Below are 24367 nucleotides of genomic sequence, written 5' to 3' on the forward strand. Positions count from 1 at the left end.
TTCAGGACTCCAATTCCCCTCTCATGGTGACTTCCATCAGTACATGATGATCTTCTCATGGGCCTGGCATCTACCCATAGATTAGGGTTGGAGCTATGTCTCATCGATCACATTAGACTCTAAATTGCATGATTCAGTGGAGACACTAAATATTTTTAGGTGAAAACACTTGTTGAAAAAAAAAGGATGAATAAATATATTTTGACTGTGCTGTTAAATCTAATGCAAGATTCTCTTCCTTATATGGGGGCACAGTCATGTTGTTAAGGCAACTTGATGGATTTAGATATAATGGGAATAATTCAAAAGTCCAATGGCATGCCCATTAGAGACTGCACTTGAATTCTGTTTGCATTGTTTATTTCTTTGTTTTTGAGGGGAAGCAGTATGTGGAGCTGGAGAAGAAAGTTTCAATTTACCAAAGGAAGGCAGTTAGATAATAGCCAAACTATTTTATATAAGAATGTGTGTTGATGTCCATTTTCAGTTATCTCGTTAGGCACACACAAAACACACACATACACACTGACATGGATCTTGGCCTTTCTCTCTACAAAAATGGATCATATCATATACACTTCTCTGCATAAATCTTTTATCACAGGAAAATTCCTCCAAATAATCTAGTGTTCAGAGAATATGTAATAAACCTTTATTCATTATGCTATAGTTAATTCTCCCATTTCTTCTAGTGTTTTCCAGTTTTTGCCACTACAGACTATTCTGTAATAAATAACTTTGTACATATGACCTTTATCTCTATTAAATATATTCTCAGGAGTGTGTTTGTTGGGTCAAAGAGTAAAGTTTTCAGTTTGTGCCAGACTGTTTCAGAGGCTGTAACTTATCCAAAAATAAATAAAAATACACTTCATCACCTATGCTATTGAGATAAAATAACCACTGTTACTTTCATTTACATTTCTCTGACCATGAAATTTGAGAAGATTTTTATATACTTATTAACTAATTAGACTTTCTCATTTCTGGTGAGATTCTTATTTTTTTCTTATTAACATAATACGTATATGAAGACTGGATATCAATTCTTTAACTATTTGCTTTATTTTTTTAACTATTTGCTTTATTTTTTAACTATTTGCTTTAAATATCTATTCCTAATTTACCCTTTACTTATTGATTTTTAATAATATCATTTGCCACATTTTAATTATTTTTTAAAGATTTATTTATTTATTTGAGAGAGAGAGAGAGTATGTGAGTGGTGGGAGCGGGAAAGAGAGAATTCTCGGGAATCACTTCCAAGCACAGAGCCCACTGTGGGGTGATCCCAGGACCCTGAGATTATGACCTAAGTAGAAACCAAGAGTCAGACACTCAACCAACTGAGCCACCCAGGTGCCCCAATATTCTGATTATTTTATGTAAGAAGACAAATCTGCAATTTCTCTGTGAGCTGCTGAATTTCTGTATTGGTTAAAAAGATCTCTCTAAATCTGAAAGTATTCATATGTAAATATTTTGGAGATTATGTTATTTTTATATTAACATATTTACTTATTTTACCGGTGATTTTTTTTTTATATATGTGGAACAAAGTTCATATTTTCATTCATTCTGAAAGAGCTGTTACTTGAGCCTGTATACAACTTCTAACGAACTATCTGGTCCCCAGTGACATAAAAATGCCTCCTTTGTTATATATTGTCTAAAGACATTGCTTGGTGTTTGTTTCTCAGCTCAATATTTTGTTCCATGAATCCATTTGACTATTTTTCTATGCTGTTATTGTATGATCTCAAAATTGTATGATGACTTTATAATCTATTTTAATATGCATGTAAAGCAAAGACCTTTCTCAATTTCAATGAAGATTTTGACTGAGTTACTATGTGAAAAAATTGAGCAAGACCATATTTTAAAGTGAAAATGTGGATACATGATTCTGGATATAGGATAGGCATGGTATCTGGGGGGAAACTATGGGTGAGAACAGTCACCAAACACAGATTATTCCTGTCTGTCTGCCTATCTATCTGAAGAGTTTCTCATAGATCAGCCAATCTAAGTTATAGAGAAGATACAAAACTTAATAACTAGGAAACACAGTGATGGCCAGCACTGGAGGGGTCAGAACATTCTTCAGTATAGTATGGGAGGCCACAAAATTTTTCAGCAGGAAATGATAAAATCTAACCTGTGCTTTAAGACCGATGGGAAGAATTGTTGAGCATCCTCTCAACTGAGGATGATTCTGTCACTGAGGGATCATTACTGAACTTTTGTTTTTTATAACTGGAGGAAGTGCTACTTTTTAAAAAGATTTATTTGAGAAAGAGAGAGACAGCACATATGCATGAGCAGGGGGAGGGGTAAAGGGAGACAGAAAGAATCTCAAGCAGACTCCCAAATGAGCATGGAGCTGATTCCGGGCTCCATCTCATGACCCTGAGACCATGACATGAGCTGAAACTGAGTCCAAAACTTAACTGACTGAGCCACCCAGGTGCCCCCGGAGTAAGTGCTATTACCATCTACTGGATAGAGGCTAGTGAAGCTGCTAAATGCCTGCCAATTCGCAGAGAAGCTCCAGCAAAGAATTATCTGGCCCAAATTGCCACCTTTGGTGAGGTTGAGAAATCCTGGTATGGAGGATGGATTTAACAATGGCTAGATAAGGAAGTCAGTTTAAAAGCTATCATAAGGGGCACCTGGGTGGCTCAGTTGGTTAAGCATCTGCCTTTGGCTTGGATCATAACCCCAGGGTCCTGGGATTAAGCCCTGCCATTGGGCTCCCTGCTCAACACGGAGACTGCTTCTCCCTCTCTTCCCTGCTTGTGCTCTCTCTCACTATTTCTGCCTCTCTCAAATAAATAAAATCTTAAAATAACTAAATAAAAGCTATTATAAGTTTAAGGGAGGTTAAATGAAAACTGAAATAGCATAAAGCTGTCAAGTATAAAATAAGAACAAAAATAAATAATTTTGAGAAGGTCTATAGAATGTAGCATATTAGATTCTCATAAAATGGTAAAAGAAAAACAAAAATAGAATAATTCATAATTCAGGAGGTTATGGAAAATTTAGAAAAATTCATGCAATTTAGGCTCTTCTTTACGGAGGAGACTGATTAGGTGTAGGCATTTTTTCTGTTCTTCTACAAGACCAGAATCGTTCTCTTTAGATATTGAAGTGTGTATACACCCAGACCTCATGGGAAAATGTCAGTATTTAGGCAGCAGCCATGTGATTTGGAGGCTGATGCTGAGAGAATCCCAAATGGAGTAATATTACTTTATACTGTTACCTCCCTCCTCTTTTCCCCCTCCTATCCTCCCCACCAGCCCCACCCACTGTTACAATCCCAACTACAAAAGCTTAAGCCAGAAAGATAGATTGATTGCAGAGATAAAATACAAAATACACACATAAGTAAAAACATAGTGTGTCAAACAAATGCTTAGAAAATAAGTTAAAATCAGAATACAAAATATAAAATATTTTTCAAGTTATCCTTGGAAAACAGTATGATGATAACAAAATGCATGGCTCTAAAGTGTTCAAAGTACCAATTATTACATTAAATTAGTCAGTCTTACCATCATATCATTCTTCAATCTTGATATCTTGAATCTATCAACACTTGATAAATGATAACACTGAGGCAGAAAACATAGTGACTTGCCCAAGGTTACAAAGTTTAAAAAGTTGAAGATTCATTGTTTCAAACCCAATCTGGTTCTATAGACCATACTATTAGCTACTACATGTCACTGCTCTTGATTTTATAAACCTATTATATTTATAGTTTCAGGCAAAATATTAAGGCCGAAAGACTAACTGATCAGTCCAACTCTCACATGCAATCCTTATTTGATGTAGAAAATTAACAACAGGCAAAAGAGGAGATGTAAAGAAAGAAAAACTAAGTCTGATAGGGTTTGGTGAAGGTCCAGGAATATTTTCATTCCCAGTACATCCTTTTTTTTTTTTTTTTTTTTTTAATGTAGCTGTTCTCCTTTCATTTTTTTTTCAAAAACAACTCTACTGAAGTTTAGTCTACATCAATAATAATAACAACATGAATGGAGACCATAAACTCCAAGTGCTTTACCATATAATCCAAATATTACCAACTTACATGTAACTTGAATCCTACTGAAAGTAAACAAGTCACCTGTTAATTCTGATTTAATCAGGGTTTCTCTTGTTTTCATTTTAGTCAATGATTTATCAACAAATTGTTCCTTATAGATTATTTTTTTATTATTCAAAAGTGCTCATTCATTTAATTCATCACTGAGGCATCACTGAAATTAATTATCGTTTGAGGAAAACATATTGAGCCCAATTAGTGGGAATATATATAAGTAAATTTAATTATTCCATCTGGGAACTTTCATACAAAAAAATATTTTAGGTTTATATTCCCAGCTTAACTTATTTTCTAAGCATTTGTTTGATGCACTGTTTATGTTGTTACTTAATTTGGATCAGGGTTAAGGGCTATGGCAAAGAAAGAAAAGAAATGGTTATTCTAGAATGTCCTAGACCTCCTGACAGGACATTCAAACTCAAACTAAGCCACAGGAACAAAAGTTTCTCTGGTCCATCATCATTCATATGAACTAAAATTTTGATAATTTAGAAGGCCAAAACACTCCATTATTGAATACCTGAATGAATCTTCTTTATCATTTCAAATCAAATGCAAGTATGAATATGTTAAGTAGGTAATATCTTAACAAACTTGGCAATATCAAACTTGACTCAAATACATACATCAATAGCTAAAATATCAAATTCTGATCAGTTACAGTTTACTTCTTCAGTCACTGAATAAACTTATCACTTACATCAGTTACAGCAATGCCAATCAGATAGAAAGATACATTAAGAAGTTCTTAAGATAAGAAACTTAGCTGAGCATAATCTTCCTGAAGTTACAAGGAGTGTAGCATTACAGGTCACCAATTCAAAAGTGTATGATCACTTGAACATGCCATGATTTTACTTTATCTGTGTATAAGAGAATGGAGTCAGGGTAATGAACTGTTGTTCTCCATCAATTTCACAGTTCTGGGGTATGGTAATAATGGATAGGTATTGGGAGCGATCTTTATACTGATTAGTGATTGAAACAGAATTACAATTGTTTCTAAGTATCATTTGAATATTTTTATTCTTTGAAGTATGTCCCCTAGAATTATTGGATTTGTATATTACAAACAGAGACATTTAAGAAACATCTTTGAGGAGGTCTTTATTTTAGTTGAGTTAAACATTATTTGTGAGTTTTTGCTACGGATCATAGTAAGTGATAATATCAGTAGGAAGACACAGTGCATGCAACTCCTAAGGATACTCAGGGAAAGGACTGACAGTTATGTTGCATATAAGGTCAAAATGCAGATAGCAAGAAAGACTCTTTTCTTTTTTTTTTTTTTTTTTTAGATTTTACTTATTTATTCATAGAGACACAGAGAGAGAGAGAGGCAGAGACTCAGCCAGAGGGAGAAGCAGGATCCATGCAGGGAGCCCGATGTGGGACCTGATCCCAGGTTTCCAGGATCAGGTACTGGGCTGAAGGCAGCACTAAACCGCTGTGCCATGGGGGCTGCCTGAAAGACTATTTCTAAAAAAAAAAAAAAAAAAAAAAAAAATACATGAGGTAGCATTTTCCCCCAGTATAGGCATGCTTTGAAAGTAAACATTAATGCCCCTGTAGGCAAGAAGAAAAAGAACCTACCAACACTGTGCTTTGATTTCATAACTTGTCAATCTAATTCCATAACATTAGCGCTTTATTTTTAAAATGTACTACTAAGTAATGAATTATTTCCCTCCGATTCACATGATAAAAGCTCTTGAATTCTTGAAATACGTATTTGTATTCTTGATAGCATTATCTACCAAAAATTTAAATGTCATGATTTCTAGAAATAACACTTTAAAAAATATATACAATTACATATATTTTTTAATTGGAAAAATGTATTTGTTTTTCTTATCTGTACTGTTTTGATCTGCTTACAAACATTTGTACCTCTGATATCAATTCTTTTGCTTTATAGAAGAGTTGAAATAGTTTTAAGCAATAAAATATAAAATTACTGCATAACTAGATTACTATTGCCTTTATGAAAGGAATGATATTTGGTCATTTTAAGTTCTAGACTTGTTCCCTAGTCAATTAATCCCTCAAATTCTAAGTGTATGTTTTCTTACATCAATAATGATAAAATACAAAATCTGCATTAAGTAGATTTATAAATTAAAATTTAATGATGCTTGAGATCATGGATTTTTTTCTCATATTTCTTTTAACATTGGTTGCATTATTGTAAAATAAAAATTAAACATGGGCTACCTGAGTGTCTCAGTCAGTTGAGCATCTGACTCTTGATTTTGGCTTGAATCATGATCTCAGGGTCCTGAGATTGAGCCCCAAGTGGGGCTCTGCACAGCTTAAGATTGTCCCCACTCCATCCCCACCTCTGTCACCTTCTTCCCCTCCTCCTCACTCTCATACTCTCTTTAAAAAATTAATTAATTAAGTTAAATTAAAGTAAACATATCAATAAATTATTTCTTAATTTGGTGGGTCTATTTTTTATACTAAGAGTTGATTACCACTTCTTAGAGGAAGGCTCTAAATCAGATATATCAAGTTTTAAATGTGATTTTTCTATAATTAGTGCTCTGAGCAAAATACTTTCATTGTTGTACAAGTAAATATAAGCAAATATATTTTACATATTTTTGCACATATAAATATCAGTAAATATATTTTTACATATGCATAAATATAAAGGAACACTGGAGGAGATTAGCATACACTGAGTACTTTATTCCTTGCAAGGTACTGTTATTGTTCCTCATAAAATTCTTGAAACCTGATACTGTTCTTACAGGTAAGAAATGTAAAGCTTAGAAAAATTAAGAAACTTGCTCAAAGTCACACATTTGTCAGTGCCAAAGCTGAAATTCCATCACAGTTCTGTCTGAACTGCAGTATAAACCATCTCCATTCTGAAGATCATAGCAACATATTTCATTTATATCAGTAAAATTCATAATTCTAATGCAGAATTTTCAAGCATTTTAAGAACATAAACATAGCACAGAAATTCTCTAAAATATATGTTTTCATCTCAACTAGCAAAAGGGAACCTCTATTACATCTTAAGGGAATTTAGAGGAAAAATTATGTCAGGTTTTCATCAGAGAAAACCTCTGAGGGAAAATCCCCTTGAGAGTTTGAGGTCAATAAAGACGGTTGGGTCATATAGTCGTGCTTCACTTTAATGTTTTCCTACTGGCCAAGAATGCTCAAAGGGTCCTCTTCCTTTACTCCTATCCCCAAAGCCCTGGATGGAGTCAACTATCCTGGTATCTAAATAGGAAGTCTCCTGGAAGGAAGTCCTTGCCTGAGGCTTAATTTTTCAAAGCATGGAAGATGCACTTGAGGCAGAGAGGCAGGTTCAATCTGAACCATTAAAAAGAGACTGTTTCACTAACACCTGGCCAAAGTGAAATAAGTAGTGATATAATATTGCCTAAGTGCTATTATTTAATATGCACCCTTAAATTAATCGTATGGGTTTTAGCAAAGCAACTCTGCACCTATGGTTTTCACATTAGTAGATCATCTCTTTTAATGCTATTCTCAAGTTGTTTAACTCTGCTAATTAGAGGTTTTAGCATATTGGTCGTGTTAAAAACTGCTAAAATTAGAGTGAAATTGAAGTAAAACAAAGAACCTCGGTTCTTTTTTGCTAGGCTCAAACTTCTGCTCTTAATAAGGAAAGCAGAAACCTAGGACATAAAAGAGGCAGGACTTAAGAAGTTTTTCAGGGGTCCCTGGGTGGCGCAGCGGTTTGGCGCCTGCCTTTGGCCCAGGGCGCGTTCCTGGAGACGCGGGATCGAATCCTACGTCGGGCTCCTGGTGCATGGAGCCTGCTTCTCCCTCTGCCTCTCTCTCTCTGTGTGTGACTATCATAAATTAAAAAAAAAAAAAGAAGATTTTCACCTTGAGTGTAGTCCTTGGGTGGTTATCGCTAATAATTAGGACAGAAGAGGCACCTGAGTGGCCCATTTGATTAAGCTTCTGACTCTTAGTTTTGGTTCAGATTGTGATCTCAGAGTGGTGTTGAGTGAGGGACAGGCAGGGCTAGGTAAGGAGAGATGGGAGGCTATGGGATCAGGCTTGCAGATATTCCAAAAATGCCAGGGTGTAAGTAAACCAGAGATAAGGGAACAAGCCAGACCACCTTGCCCTAGGTGTGGGCAGGGAGGGTGTCCTTTTTATGACAGTTATCTGTGACCAACAAAGAATACCCAGACCCCAAAGAAGCCATTAAAAATGTTATCACTAATCCTTACTTAAACCAAGACAGCACAAGAATCTCAAGGCCACAAGTTTCCCAGTTAGTTCTCAATAAAAGACTACCAATAAAAGCTCTAAATGGCAACCCAACCCGGTTGGGAACCCTCTCACTCCTGAGACCTTTCTCTGTATCTTTACTTAACAAACTATTGCTTTACTCACTCTCCTTTGTCTGTGAGATTCATTCTTTGACTCCATGAGACAAGAACCAAGCTCTCCTGTATCAGTGCAATCCAGCCCCACATCAGGCTCTGTGCTCAGTGCAGAGTCTGCTTGAGACTCTCTGTTCCTCTGCCCCTCCCTTCCTGCTCCCCCTTCTAAAATAAGTAAATAAGTCTTTTAAGAAATAATTAGAACATAAATTATTACATATGCAAATTTTGTTTATAGAAATGTTACTATATGAAAAATAAGGCATTAGATTTTTCCTTCTAAATAATCTGCATATATGTCAATTGCATGATAGTGTAATGTATAAAGAATCTCTACTTTTTTTTAAAGATTTTATTTATTCAGGAGAAACATAGAGAGAGAGAGAGGCAGAGATATAGGCATAGGGGGAAGCAGGCTCCATGTGGGGAGCCTGATGCAGGACTCGATCCCAGGACCCTGCCAGGACCTGGGGATCATGACCTGAGCCAAAGGCAGATGCTCAATCACTCAGCCACCAAGCGCTGCGAGAATCTGTACTTTTTATGAAGATTAAATGAGAAGCATTATATAAAAGGCTGATACATAATATGGTGTTTAGGTGTTTTCCATCTAGCCTAGTTCTCTAAATGAAGGTCTAAATTTATTAATAGTGTGTGGACATGTGTGTGTTTTCATTTAACAATTTGTTTATAGCACTTTCTACTGCAAGATACAGCTCTAATCTCTTTATAGACCTATACATCATGAAGAATTTTATTAAAATCTGATGTTCAGAGAGCAGCATAACTACAGAGAATTTTAACCTATATAGAAAAGAAATGTGTAAGTTTAGAAGAAACTTACTTAGTAATTGGTTATTGATGCTGAGGTTAAAGCTAGCTTTTCCACTATTCCAAAAGTAAGCTCTCACCTTTAACAGATTCTGAAATCTTACCCCAGTAAGGGTAGAATTTTCCCTCAACATTTAACACATACATGTAGCAGTACGATGGTATGATAAATAGATTTCTCTGTTTATTTCTTATTCTACCTGGATTTTCTACTGGGCCAGGCTTGACCACCAGAGATAAGAGGAGCTAGTGAAATAAAATAAAAGACTTGACCCATTAAACATTTTTTTTCCTATGGTAGATGGACTTATTTCCATAGATTCATAAAAATTTGGAAGTGTATGGGATCTGAGTGAAACTCTATCATTTTGATGGGCAGTTTCAGAATATCCCTAATTTTAAGATTAAAATAACCAACTAACTAAGTACATACAAAATAAGTGTATTCGGACTATCTAACTCTATTTTAATCTAACACGCAAGAAACAATACATTTCAAAGGTATAGAAAATATTGTTAATTGCTCATGAGCTCATTTAGTTTGCCTAAGAATTGAAAAAAAAAAAGCCCTCATTTCTCTACATGCTTGCAATATTGCTTCCATTAGCTTTTGTGTAGTCATGATAATAATGGAAACACCACTACCAGCAAAAAAATTGAGTATGGTTTATACAGATCTCTTACAATAGCAATCTAATTTGACCTGGTGATGATCACAGAAACCTTATGGAAACTAGAACAGCCTTTATTATCTTCATTTTATTGAGGAGGATGAAGTTTAGAGCTTCATTAACTTGCCTGTGGCCTCATGATAAGAATTAGTATCTCTCCATTGAATATCTGACCTGCCCATTGCAGATATAGTACATTTTAAGCTGTAATTGCTTAACAATTGATATCCTGTACTCTGCTCATGTATGGGTATTTAAGAGGGAAGAAAATCAACCATGGTTTGGGTTAAACCATCTCCGTCTTGAAGGTGATAGTACAAATCAAATTATTAATACATTCTATCTGAGTAAAATGATGAGGGTGGCAATTATGGTCTGAATTGCCCAACATTGCCATAAAGTTACCTATTTGAGAAAAATGCTGCTTATTAGGTCAGTGGCTAATTAAATTGTATAGAAAACTATTTCCCTATGCTAAAGTTATTTCAATCACAAGTTTAAAAGATAAACTATCTCAGTTAAAATTATGTTAATTTAGAAAGATTCTTTCTTTTCCTAAGCCAAAGAAATGTATACTTTCATTATTCTGGAACCTAAAATTTTGATATCCAAGTCAGCAGGACTTTGATTCTTCCAACTTCCAGTGGAGGCTGTAATTATAGGCACTTATGGGCTTGCAGCGACATCACTCCAATCTCTGCCTCTGTTGTCATACTATGTTTTTCTCTTCTTGTAAGGACAATAGTCATGCTGGAACAGGGCCCACTCCGATGACTTCACATTAATTTGATTATATCTGCAGAGGTCTTATTTATAAATAAGGTCAGATGCTTGGGTGTTAAAACTGCAACACATCTTTTTTTGGGGGCGGGGGCACAATTCAACCCATGAAAGTAACTGCTCCAAATCGGAAGAGTGAGTTTGAGTGTGGGAAGCGTAAGTTTATGTGACAATAGCAGAATACAGAACCTGCCACTTCAACCATACTCTGATTTGTGTGTATTTGTAGCAGGCACAGCTTTGAATTCTCAAGTGAAAACAAAAGAGAAAGAAAAAAGAGATGCTTTTAAAATTCATCTTATTTACAGCCAAGGAGTAGCAACACAAATCAGCAACAGTACATGTTACTTAGTTCTAAAGGCATGACCTTAAATTGCAGATAAACAAGTAAAGCCTTAAATTATAAGTAACACTCCAACTTGATATATTGATTATGCAACCTAACAGGATAAGCCTAGGAAATCCTCCTCTGTGTAAGGCTGTGTAGAAAACAGAAAGATTGAGCACTTACAGTTATTTTTAGCGGCCAGACTCCAACTTAAGCTCTTACCCTATGATGTGTGCTCAGTGCATTCTTAGTGTGGAAGGCTTCTGTGTCAGTTGCTGCTCTCAGAGACTTTCCTGCTTTGACTTCTTAAGTCCATTTAAACCTTCTACAAATGCAGGTTTTATAAGGTCTGGACTGTCTGATCTCATGTACAACTTCACAGAAAATTGAAACACCAAATAGTACTTAAGAGAGGCAAAAAGCAACTTCTTGATCAATAGAATCAAACCAAAGATACTTTATGCTAGTATTTAGAAAAGTTAAATCCCTCAGTTGTCTCTGATAAATCAATTCTCCATTCACATTACCTGTGTGTATGTGTGAGTGTGTGTGTGTGTGTGTGTGTGTGTGTGTGTGTGTGAAATGAGAGAGGGAGAGAGAACAGGAATTGATTGATCTTCAAGGCTTAGACTATCTCGTTTTAGCCCTCTCTCTGAATTCAGATATAGATTGACTTAAGCAATAAGCAAACAAACTATAAAACAGAAAAAAAAAAATTTCAGGGATGCCCGGATGGCTCAGTGGTTGAGCATCTACTTTTGGCTCATGGCGTAATCCTGGGGTCCCGGGATTGAGTCCCACATCGGGCTCCCCTAAAGGGAGCCTGCTTCTTCCTCTGTCTGTGTCTCTGCCTCTCTCCTTTGTCTCTCATGAATAAATAAATAAATCTTTAAAAAGAAAGAAAAATAAAAAAATATAAAACAATCTGTTTTGGTTTTTCTCTCTTTTCTTCACTTTTTCTAGCTTTTGATTCTACCAGCTTATAAGAAGACTAGAAAAATGATGATTCAGACATAATTCCCATTTCTGATGCACTTGTTTCAATTCTTTAAAATCAGAATAAAAATATATGGACAATTGTCCCATATTTAACCATGATATTACTATCCAAAAACATATTCTAGCTATCTTCCTATGGCTTGGAGAGGAAAACCAGGGTTAGTTTACTTTTAGAAAGTAATTTTTAGTCTGCTTATACATGATAAAAAACTATGACAATAAAAAGGTAAACGCTAGCAAAACTGAAGTATCCCTAAATACTTCAGTAGAATTCTTAGTTCCAGTTATAACATTACCTAATGCTAACACCTCTGTTAGTTCTGACCACTTTGGTTGTGACACATAATAATCAGTGTTTCTTGAGAAAAGCATATTGCTTAGTGCAATTCCTGTAGGGGACTGACCTATAATATCTCAATTAGGAAAATGCTAAATTTTCCAAACACTTACAGGTTATAAAGAACATATCCAGACACATCATATATGTGTCTTCCTTAACTTCTGATGTGGAAGGAAACAACTGTGGCTTACTGGCAACGCAAGAGAATGTCTTAACGATTAACAGCGTACGTTTCTTGGTCAGTAGGGACTGCTCAGAAAGAAGAGGTAAACATTCAAAGCTTAATGATTTCTCTTGTGCATCACTTCCATGACTCATGGCAGATTTTCCCCAGCTAGTTCTAAAATGATTAATCTGCTCCAATGAGTCAATAGTCTCTCTTCACATTTCCTTGGCCACTAGTGACAAAGGTTAACTAACTCATCTATTGTATTCGTGTGGGGGTGTATGTGTATTTCTACTCCAGGCTTACCTAGAAAAGGTATAGACTAGTAGGCTCCCTGGTGTACAATGTGTGTGCCATCCCTGGTAGCACTGTGATACTAGGTTCCCCGGACAGCAGAGATGGAAGCAGCAGTAAGCCTCAGTGAGATAACTGTTCACACTGTAGATGAGGTTTGGGATAAGAATACCTTATTTTCCAATCAGAATCGAGACAAAGAATGGCATACTCAAAAATCTCCCCATATCGTCTTCTAAGATGCTAGAAACTACCTTGAGTCTTTCTGTTTTAGTTGATGAAGTCAATGTTACAATTTCTGGAAGGTTATAATTTAAATGCCTGCACATTACTACTAAGTCATTATTCAAATATCCTCTTTCCCTGGCTGGCCCCACTATGGTTCAGGATTGACTCCTAGGACACCAGAATTGCATGAGCATAGGCTAGCATGGGGTGAATAGAGCATGAAGAGCATCCCAGGATAAATTCTTTAGGGAAGGACAAGGCTTGAATGCCATGAAATTAAAGGCAAATATCAGAGACAGGATGTTCCAAATGAAAGAAGATAGGATGGGAGTAAATGTGTACATAAGATGGGATATATATAGGCAGATTACCATTGCTTTGATATATCCATGATTACCTTTGTCTATCACTGGAAGTATATTATGTGGTTAAAATGGAATCATTCAAATATTCTTTTTATTCACTATTCTGTTACAGTGAGGTGGCATGCTTGGTTAGTGGGGAGTCACCCTAGAAGGTTGGCAAGAGATGAAAAATCAGATACATAGGTTTTCATATGAGGAATAGAAAGGGCCACAGAACTTAGAATAAAAAATGAATAACACACAGGAGAGTAGATCCTAGAGCATTTACTATTTATGATGAAGGTGGAATCCAAGCAAGGGGGTAGGGATACATTATAGTACGTCAGGAAGAAAAAATAAGGAAGGAAGAAAAAAAGAAAATCTTTTCATTTTTAGGTATTTCTACAAATTTACTTGAAATTAACAGTATTGAAGCAAAGAGCAGCTTTATTAGAAAAGATAAAATATATTGACATTCTTTGTAAGCCAGCAGGTGCCATTAAAACATAAATGACAGTATCACTGTTATTATTAGTACTATATATTGATAATGGCATGGTTGCCTGAGAATACTAATTTTACATGCCAATTTGAAGATACTCACATTTGATTCTTGTTATGTATTTTCTCCACAATTTGTAAGCTATACCAAGCAAATTTCATAAGTAAAAGGGGTGAGTATTTTAACAAAGTTTAGGTAGGGAAAGTTTAGAGATGGAAAAAAAAGAAGAATGTTTAGCATTTAGAATAGTAATATAATCACAAGAATAAGAAGGGGCAGGAATATTGAATTAAAGTAGTGATATTGATGGCATTACCCATACAGGGATAAAATATTATTTTACAACACACTAAGACATTTTAAAAGACAAATTTGATAGTGAACTAAGGCATTTTCAAAGGCAATAATCTACCCCCTGGAAAATATCTTAATAAAATAGATTCTTGGAAAGTTATCTCTTTCAGGAAGCTAAGTGACCAAAAATATCCCTATGAATACAGAATACAAGGGATTAAAGCTGAACTGAAAGGGATTAAAGTATTCAAAGTCCAATACATTTTCTTCAAAATTTAAGAGAAACGGCTGAGCCTGGTTGCATTCTGAATGTTAATAAAATGCACCATTTGTTCAAGAAAACAAAACTTAAATACCAACTGACCATTGCTATCCCATCAAAATACAAAGCTGAAGGCATCACACCAGTTCTGATACCATGCATATATTCTTATTTACTACTGAGTGAACTATGACAGGTCTCACACCAATCAAGAATTTAGTTATTTAGTAATCTCGTCTCACTCTTCCATGCTGTTCCTTCACATAAAACAAGCAAAAAGCCCCAAACAAATTTAGTTTACTCTTAATTATTTAGGTGAACAGAGTTCAATATGATTCACCAAGGGACGCCTGGGTGGCTCAGTGGTTGAGTGTCTGTCTTTGGCTCAGGATCCTGGAATCAAGTCCGACCTTGGGCTTCCTGCTCAGCGGGGAGTCTGCTTCTCCCTCTGCCTATGTCTCTGCTCTCTCTCGGTGTCTCTCATGAATAAATAAATAAAATCTTGAAAAAAAAATATGATTCATCAAAATAAAACAGACCACTCTCCTGACCTCTATTCCTGTCTACCTGGATGTTCCCTACTTGGCTTTAAAAAGATATACCAAAATCTATGTGTCCAGACTATATTCAGCTCACCTGAATGACCATCAATGAACTCTACTGTCTCTCAACCCTGCCTCCCCCCTATCCACCGCCCCCCACCCTCTGCCATCTCAGTATCACTTAATTGACTACCAATCTTACTTCTCTTTCCTCCACTGGGTGAACCGAAAGCATGCAAGCAGGCAGGAGAGCATCTAAACAGTATCTGCTTCCACTTTGGGACCTAAATATTTCTCAGGCTAGCAGTCTGGAAAGTACTTGTTTATCACAAAACCAACAAATGCATGCAAATAACAACCATTAAGAAGAATCCTCCTTTTGTCCCCATTTACATGCATTTATGCTCTCATTCCCTGCCTAGGACTTTCCTTCAGGACACCTTACAGTGTGGTAAAAAAAAAAAAAACAAAAACAAAAACAAACAAACAAAAAACCACAACACACCCAAAATGGTGTCACTTAGGCCAGGTACTCAAATCTGAGATCAGTACCTAGTTTAATTGCAGTTTTAATCTCCTCCAGAAATGTAGTCCTAATCAGTTAGTAGTATTCTGATGGGTTCCAATTGAGTCTGGCAGGGGCTCTCTCCAACCCCTAAGGAGGAGGAAGGAATCTGTCTGATAAGATACCCTCCACTTCCTTCCAGGGAAAGCAACCCTGTAGGTAACAATTCTTTTATTTTGCTAATAACTTTCTTGCCCCACCTTCCTTCCTGTAAAAATCTTTCATTTTGTAGAACTCCTTAGAGTTCCCCTCTACTTGTAGATGGGATGCTGCCAATTCATGAATCATTTAATATAGCCAGTCAGATCTTCAAATACACTAATTTGATTTTTGTGTTTTAACAAGTGTCACTTGACTTGTGGCCCTACTTTTGGTCATTTCTGTTATCATGGGGTTACAATATGGAAAATGACTTGGCATCCGTAATAACCATGCCCATGTTCAGTGCACTTCTTCCTTGATTGTGGCCCTTAATTATTCTGAGGTCAGTTGCTTCCCTTCTAAGGTTTTTTTTTTAAAACCAACTTATACTTCTGTGATCAAAAATATGCTATAACTCAATAATATCATACTGTAAGCTCTAATCATCTTATAAACAATGATTAATATGGAACTAACCCTTCTGTTCTTTCATCATTGTTGGACTTTGATTCTGCTTTTTTATTTCTAAAGATATTAGAAATAAAATTATTTAAAATATTATTAATTAATTATTTAAAATTATTTTCATTGTTTCTCTTTTGAATAGATAGAGCTCCTTTTTCTGCCAGTTTTATTGAGATATAATTGACATATAACATTGTATTAATTTAAGATGTAAAATACAATGATTTCATATATATAATATATATTTCATAAAAATATATATTATATATATATATTGCAAAATGATCACCACAAAAAGTTTAGTTACCATCCACTAGCCCACACAGTTACAAAAATATAAGGAATACTTCACACATTTGCATGCCATCCTTGTGCAGGAACCATGCTAATCTCTGTAGAGTTCCAATTTTACTCTGTGTTCTCCCAAAGTGAGCACTAGAGCTCCTTTTCTTTATTCCAATGGGAAACAATTTTCCACATTTTTCTTGTCTGGATTCCTACAAATTACAATTTACCTTCTCTACTTTAATCCTTTCCAGTCTGTTCTTTGGAACAGCCAGCAACAATTCCAATCTAGTCACTTCCTTGCTTAGTTTCCTCATAGTCTCAAGAGTTAAGTCAAACCTACTAAGGGAATCATAACAAGCTGGTCACCATGCAGTTCCTCCCTGGCCTTCAGCAACACTCCTTAACTTTCCTAACTCCTATATGAAGACCCAGACTGCTCTTACCACTTGGAATCACTTGTAGTTCCCCAATCAGGACAATTCATTCTCCTCCGTGCCTTTACATAAGTAGCTTTTCTCTTACTCAATATGCATTCTGACCTCTTGCCTCTCTGCCTGGCCACTTCAGCTAGTCTTCCAAGATGCAGATCACTTTGTAACATTCTCAAATATCTACCTTCATCTCTCCAAGTCAGCCCTTCCAGCTGAGTTCAGCTTCTCATCTCTGTAGCCCAGTGCCTAATGCTTCCATTTATCATGTGATTGCATTGCATCATCCGTTTACTTGTTTGCCTTCAGCAGTATAACCAAAGATCCCTAAAAAACAGGGACCATATCCTAACCATCTTTGTATCACAAGCATCCAGTAATGACTGATATAAATGGAATCTAGGAAAAATATTTAACTGAGAGTAACAATATTCTAATATCAGTCTGTTCTCTAATGTTGACATAGCTACCTTGAATTGTGTTGGAAGTAGAAAAGGCAGTACCTTCACTTGAACTACAAAGGAAACCAGGATCTCTCATTAAGGTTCAGGGTATTTCCACTGTGAAGCATGAACTTTAATTTTAATAAAATTGAACAGATGACCTTACCAGTTTGATAAACTCTTCTCTCATATCTGCATAGCAGATGGCATAAATAACTCAACATGTATTTAAATAATGATTTTTAAAATTGAAATAATATAAAATATTTCAAATTTATTAGGTATGCTTTCCTTCGTGAGTGCCTTCTCAGGGGATTAGCCTCCCTGCTAATTTTCAGACATGCTTTCATATGGTTCTCTCCTCACTTGTTTTCTTTTGGGAGGAAGGCAAATGTCCTTTCACAATGATATGCTTTTCTGGACTCAAAGTGCTGAGAGTTAAATTTGAAACACCACTTTTTTTTATTTTTATTTTTTGAAACACCACTTTAATAATGCAAATATCATTTACATATTTTCATCAGGCAAAGATGGAACACATACCCAATATACATCAACGGACAATGACCTAATAGAAGTTGCTTTGGTTCCCTTAGATGAGAATGATCTAACATTGACATTGGAGGTTACAAATGTGGTCCGTTATCACATGTGGAAGGGAATGAGACTAGCCTAATGAAAACAGTTCTTAGAGGTGTTGGGAGGCAAGCCCTTGTGGAACATATATAAAATGTGCAGTATTATTTATATGGTGTTCTTCTTTAGCTTCCCATGATTCTTGTGCCTCTGGAAATAAAACAATGAAAAATACTACTTTTGCTTTTCCAAATATAATCAATCGAATATGATTATTCTCAATATATTTCAACGTCCTCTTTAGGGTAGAGAATAAAAGTGGTAGAGGTTTCTCCATATTAGAGTAAGTAATGAATCCTTCGTGAGTAGGGGACACTGAGTCATCCTTTTTTTTTACTATTCCTCACCACCCTTAACTCCTATAAAAGTGATGATGGCAGTGCAAAACCCTGGGTTGCCAAATTTTAGGATTTCTTGGACTTCCCAGAATCATTCCCCATGTATGGACCAAGTAACAGAGAACACATTTAAATATAATAAAGTTTGAGTGTGCTTTGCCAACAACCCTGCACAGGTTAACATTGAGAAGGGCCCAAAACTCAGTAGGTAATGAGAACATCCAATGTGGTTTTCTCTTAGTGCAGTGTCAGGTGTTAAATATTAGTGAATTGACTGTTTTTGATGGATGGCCTGAGGTATTAAGTAGCTACTCATAATTTAGTATTGAACAAATTACCACTAATAACTTTTCTGACCAAGTTAATGTAACATTTCTGTAATATATTATGATCTGGAAAAATCACACAGCAATTATCAGAAAAGCAATTTTTAAAATCAGTATTTGGTACTAAGTTAGGTCAAGGTCAGAGTTAAAGGCAGAATCAATAGTTTGTTTTTACTAGGTCCTTTAGTATTTGACCTTTAAACTGCTGTTTCGTCATTCCATAGCTATTGCAGAGTAAGTGATCATGTTATATCCAATTTCATTGCTAAAATAAATACAAGGTCATTGCCTCCAGCAGGTGACTGGAAAGAATACAGTGCAATCTTCTTATTCATAACACCCCCCCAAAAACTTAGAATTTTTCTCAAGGCCTTTTGAATGTACTCGGAATGTAAATTAATGAAACAATAGGTTACACCCATAGTCAGCTATGATCAATTTAATATGGCCAAACAGACAAAAGCTGTTTCCTTAAATAAGAGCTACCCAGGGTCTTGTTAGTACAGAGAGAAAAAAAAAAATCAAGGTCATGCTAAAGGTGTATGACTTCATGGTGGAAAATTTCAATCCTCCAAACACCTCCCAGAAAAGAAACCAAAAGCAAGAGGAACAATAATCATTAGGCAGATTTCAAAATCTCATTTAGACCAATGGACAAATACTAAGGAAAAAGAGTAGAAATTCTAAATATACTGAGGTATATGTTTTTACAGAGTAAGGTTAACAAGGTTGGCAAGGCATGGTATGTCTCTTATTAGAATGGAATATAGAGGGGTACATTGGTGGCTCAGTGGTTGAACAGACGTCTGCCTTTGGCTCAGGTCGTCGTGGTCCCGGGGTCCTGGGATTGAGTCCCACATCAGGTTCCTCTCGAGGAGCCTGCTTCCCCCTCTGCCTATCTCTCTGCCTCTCTTCTGTGTCTCTCATGAATAAATAAATAAAATCTTAAAAAAAAAAAGAATGGCATATAGCATTATCACCACACAAGTTTACATATGAGAAAGTAGGTACCCTGAAATTCTAAAGCAGCAGTTTCATGTGAATTACATCTTAGAAAGAAAAAGGTCTATGAATTGATTTTAGGAAAAAAATAAAATATTTACTTATCTTTTAATCCTATCTTGCCCAATTTAGAATGATCAAAGAAAAAGTGATTATAATGTACTCTGCTAAAATATAAGTAACGTAAGGTGAGAAAACATACTTGTTAAATGATATTTATTCAACAATATGCAAACATACAGATTAAACATGTTTGCCTTATTATATTTGTTTCCAACTATTTTAATATATAGTTAAATTTATATTATATAATATTTATGCATATATAAGGTGAAGGCAATCACCATCACAGAGCTTGCGTGAGCTAAAAAATAATGGTCATAGCATTAATGGACTTCTAATCTATTTAATATTGTTTTTGCAAGCAGCTTTCAAAACCAAGCAATCTAATCTTTTCTAAATGGCATTATAGTAGGAAAAAGGTCATGTGTTTAGACTGGCAAGCCCATGAGGAAAATAATAGTAAGTTTCTAGTTAGACTCTGATGTGATAAATCAATAGAACTGTCAACAGCTGGGTCCTGAGATTAACACAGATGTGGGAAGAGAAAGCAAACATAACTGTGGAAATGGAAGCAAATACTATGCTTACGGACAATAGCCATCTGGGAATCGTTTCTTTGAGCAGGAGTTATAAATCAAGGCAGTTTGCCTGTAGAAAGTTCTAATACCTTTTTGTAAAAGTACTTTATTATAATGCAGAGATTTATCCTAATTCTATATGCCATTGACATAATCCAACCCAAGAGTATTACCAAAGCATAAATTGTACATTTCATTGGCATGACTTCTCTTCACCATAGAATATTCAGAGGTAAATAGTCGTTTCCTTGTGCCCCTTTGGCATTTACATCCTTTTGTATCAGGAAGCACTACTAATGAAGAATTTCTATTTTTGCTAGATATCCTCTGGAACACTTAAAGGAATTCAGGATGAACATCATACTATGTCAAGACTGGGCTTGCTTAAAAGTATCAAATATCATGTGCTTTGCTTGGGGGAGCTGATAGTGTGGCATGTTATGACACTCTACAAGCTTCCTTTGTTGAATAAACTTAAAGGACTACAAGCTATTACTTCATATCCAAAGACCCAAGGCATAGGTACTAGGATGGGAGAGTCTCATGGAAACACTGGAACAGTTTACCAAGTGGATGTTTATCCACCACTTGCAAGTAATGAGAGGTATGTCAGATGCAAGTAATCAGTATCTTATGTGAGAGGCTGATGCCTTGAAATCATGAAGAATGAGAGAGGAATAAGTGAATGTCAGCATACTACCCAAGAGCCCAAAGGAGTGCCAGTAACTAGGATGTTGAAGCAATCAAAAGCTAGAAGTCCCCTAAGATATTTGAGTAAGTGAAGTGTTGCTATTGGAAAATAAGCTATGATACTGGAAATCGTCCTTTTCATGTCTGTCTTTCACCTTTCTCTGCTCTTTACTCAGGAAACTGATCCTTGTAGATTACAGTTAACAGGATCCCTTGCCCCTGATTTCCAGCTGGATTCAATCGCCTGACAAAGATGCAAGGGAAGAAGGAAAATGTAATCAGTATTTTGAGCTTCCACTTTGAAGAGAGTGAATTGGTGATGTTTTCTGTTAAAGTTAACTCCTATCGATGTGGCCCCATTTACAAGACTCCCTTTTCTGACTTTCAGTGTTGGTAACAGTTCTGTGATAACTATCCCTGGGCACCATGCTATTCCCTGTGGTCACCAATATCCCACTCACAATGTGGTAAATGATCCTCTTTTATTTTTTAAATTATTAAAAAGATTTTATTCAAGTATAATTAACACACAGTGTTATATTATTTTCAGGTATAAATATAATGATTCAACAACTCAATAGTATTCAGTGCTCATCATGATAAATGTACTCTTTATCTCCTTCACCTATTTCAGCCATTCCCCCTGCCATTCACCTCCCCTCTTGCAACTACCAGTTTGTTCTCTATATTAAAGAGTATATTTTTTGGTCTTTTTCTTCCTTTGTTTTGTTTTTAAAGATTTTATCTATTTGAGACAGAGAGAGATAGGGTGAGAGAGTGTTTTGTTTCTTAAATTCTGCATATGATTGAAACATATGGTATTTGTCTTTCTCTGGATTATTTCACTTAGCATTATATTCTCTAGATTTATCCATATTGTTGCAAATGGCAATATTTCATTCTTTTTTTGTGTGGCTGAATAATATTCCACTATCTCTATTTTCTCTCTACCTTCCTAAGGACAAACATTCGGACTGCTTTCATATATCGGTTATTATAAATAATGCTGCAATAAAAATAAGAGTACAGATTTATTTTCAAAATAGTGTTTTCATTTTCTTTGGGTAAACACCCAGTAGTGGAATTACTGGATCTAATGATAATTCTATTTTTAATTTTTTGAGGAACCTCCATGCTGTTCTCCACAGTGGCTATACTAGCTTGGATTCTACCAAACATTTGAAGAAGAGTAAATACCTATTCTCAAACTATTCCAAAAAAATAAGAGAGGAAGGATAGATTAAAAGGCCAGTATTACCCCAATAATGAAACCAGATAAAGACACCACAAGAAAAGGGAACTATAAGCCAGTATCTCTGATGAACATAGATGCAAAAATCCTCAACAAAGTATTAGTAAACTGAATCCACAATACATTTAAAAAATTATTCAGCATGATCAAGTGGGGTTTATTCCAGGGGTGTAAGGGTGACTCAACATTTGCAAACCAACTGATGTGACACATCACATTAACCAGAGAAAGGATAAAAAAAAAGTGTGATTATTTCAATAGTTGCAGAAAAAGCATTTGACAAAGTACAACATCCTTTCATGATAAAAACTCACAAAAATGGGTTAAGAGGGAACATATCTCAACATAATAAAGAGCATATATGAAACAGAGTGAACATACTTAATGGCAAAAAAACTGGAAGCTTTCTTTGTAAGATCTGGAACAAGACAAAGATGTCCACTCTCACCACTGTTATTCAAAATAGTACTTGAAGTCCTAGCCACAGCAATTATACAAGAAAAGGAAATAAAAAGTATCCAAATTGGTAAGGAAGAAGTAAGATTTTCACTATTTGCAGATGACATGATACTATCTATAGGAAACCTTAAAGACTCTATCAAAAAACTACTAGAACTGATAAATGAATTCAGTAAAGTCACAAAATACAAAATTAGTGTACAGAATCTATTGCTTTTCTATACCCTAATAGTGAAGTAACAGAGAAACTAAGAAAACAATCCCATTTACAATTATACCGAGAAAGATAAAATATGTAGGAATAAACTTGGCTAAAGAGGTACACAACCTACACTCTGAAAACTATAAAACATTTATGAAAGAAACTGAAGATGATACAAATAGAAAGATATTCCATGCTCATGGGTTGAGAGAACGAGTCTTGTTAAAATTTCCATACTACTCAAAGCAATCTACAGATTCAATACAATCCTTATCAAAATAGCATAAGCATTTTTCACAGAATTAGAAATCATCCCCTTTTTAATACCTTCCTCTACTTTGTAACTTCAGAATGCCATCTGTTCCTGTGGCAACTCTACCTGTGTACTATTTTAGATAGAGAAGAAACACATGAAGATACAGAAATAAGTTTCTCTGAAAGTCAAGATATGTCAGCTCAAGAGACCAGTCACTAATAACTCTATGAACCTAGGAAAGTTATTTACCTTCTCTAGGTATCTTTTCATGAAAAAAAAAAATTGGACTTCTGGAATCTAAGGTTTATTTCTGCATCTAAAATTTTGTCTTTCTATTATTCTAGACAGAGAAATCTGATTATAAGAGAATATATATCTGTTATATCCCACCCTTCTTGTATCTTGGGGCACACTGCTGATTGCTTTATCAATATCCATTCCCTTTTCCTTACAGAATCCCCAAAGTTTTGGGGTGGCAATGTGGTCAGCATAATAAAATAGGATAGTTATACTTTTTGGAAGAATGAGGCAACCAAGTGATTCATTACTGGTCAATGAGATAAAGTCAAACTTATTGTAGAGTTTTTGGAAACATAAGAGGATGTTCCAATTGGGGTTGCCTTTTCTGCCATTTGGCTTTTCTCTTCTTGCCTGAAATATGGACTTGATGGCTAGGGTAGGGAATCCTTCCTGAGAGTGACAGCAGCAGTTGCATCCTACAGCAGATAGAGGGTGTATGCTGATAACATCATTGAAGTGGCATCCCAAACCTGGATGACCTATCTTTCAGTTTTTCACCTGGTAGACCTTATTTAATGCACTTTTGACTTTCTATAAAGTTGTCTATGGAATATTATACTGCATTGAAAATGAGTGCTTTGCAGCAACATTCAATGACATGGATGAATATGTCAATAAAACAGGGCACCCGGGTGCCCCAGCAGTTTAGTGCCACTTTCAGCCTAGGGTGTGATCCTGGGGACCTGGGATCAAGTCCCGCATCGGGCTCCCTGCATGGGGCTTGCTTCTCCCTCTCCCTGTGTCTCTGCCTCTCTTTCTGTGTCTCCCATGAATAAATAAATAAAATCTTAAAAAAAATAGTCAAGGAAGCCTATCCTATAAAACAACACACAGCTTATTAACTTTTTCATA

At 35.5% G+C, this 24367-nt stretch overlaps 1 protein-coding gene and 1 non-coding gene across 2 annotated transcripts in view; both read right to left on the reverse strand.

Annotated features, from left to right (window-relative positions):
* HCN1 (hyperpolarization activated cyclic nucleotide gated potassium channel 1) overlaps positions 1-24367 on the reverse strand; it is a 383048-nt gene that overhangs the window by 113436 nt on the left and 245245 nt on the right. The gene's annotated exons all lie outside the window — the stretch shown is intronic.
* Positions 16587-16690, reverse strand: LOC121488488. The gene has a single exon (XR_005987112.1). It is a non-coding gene; the product is annotated as a U6 spliceosomal RNA (small nuclear RNA).

This window comes from Vulpes lagopus, chromosome 3 (assembly GCF_018345385.1).
Source record: "Vulpes lagopus strain Blue_001 chromosome 3, ASM1834538v1, whole genome shotgun sequence".
Lineage (NCBI taxonomy): Eukaryota > Metazoa > Chordata > Mammalia > Carnivora > Canidae > Vulpes > Vulpes lagopus.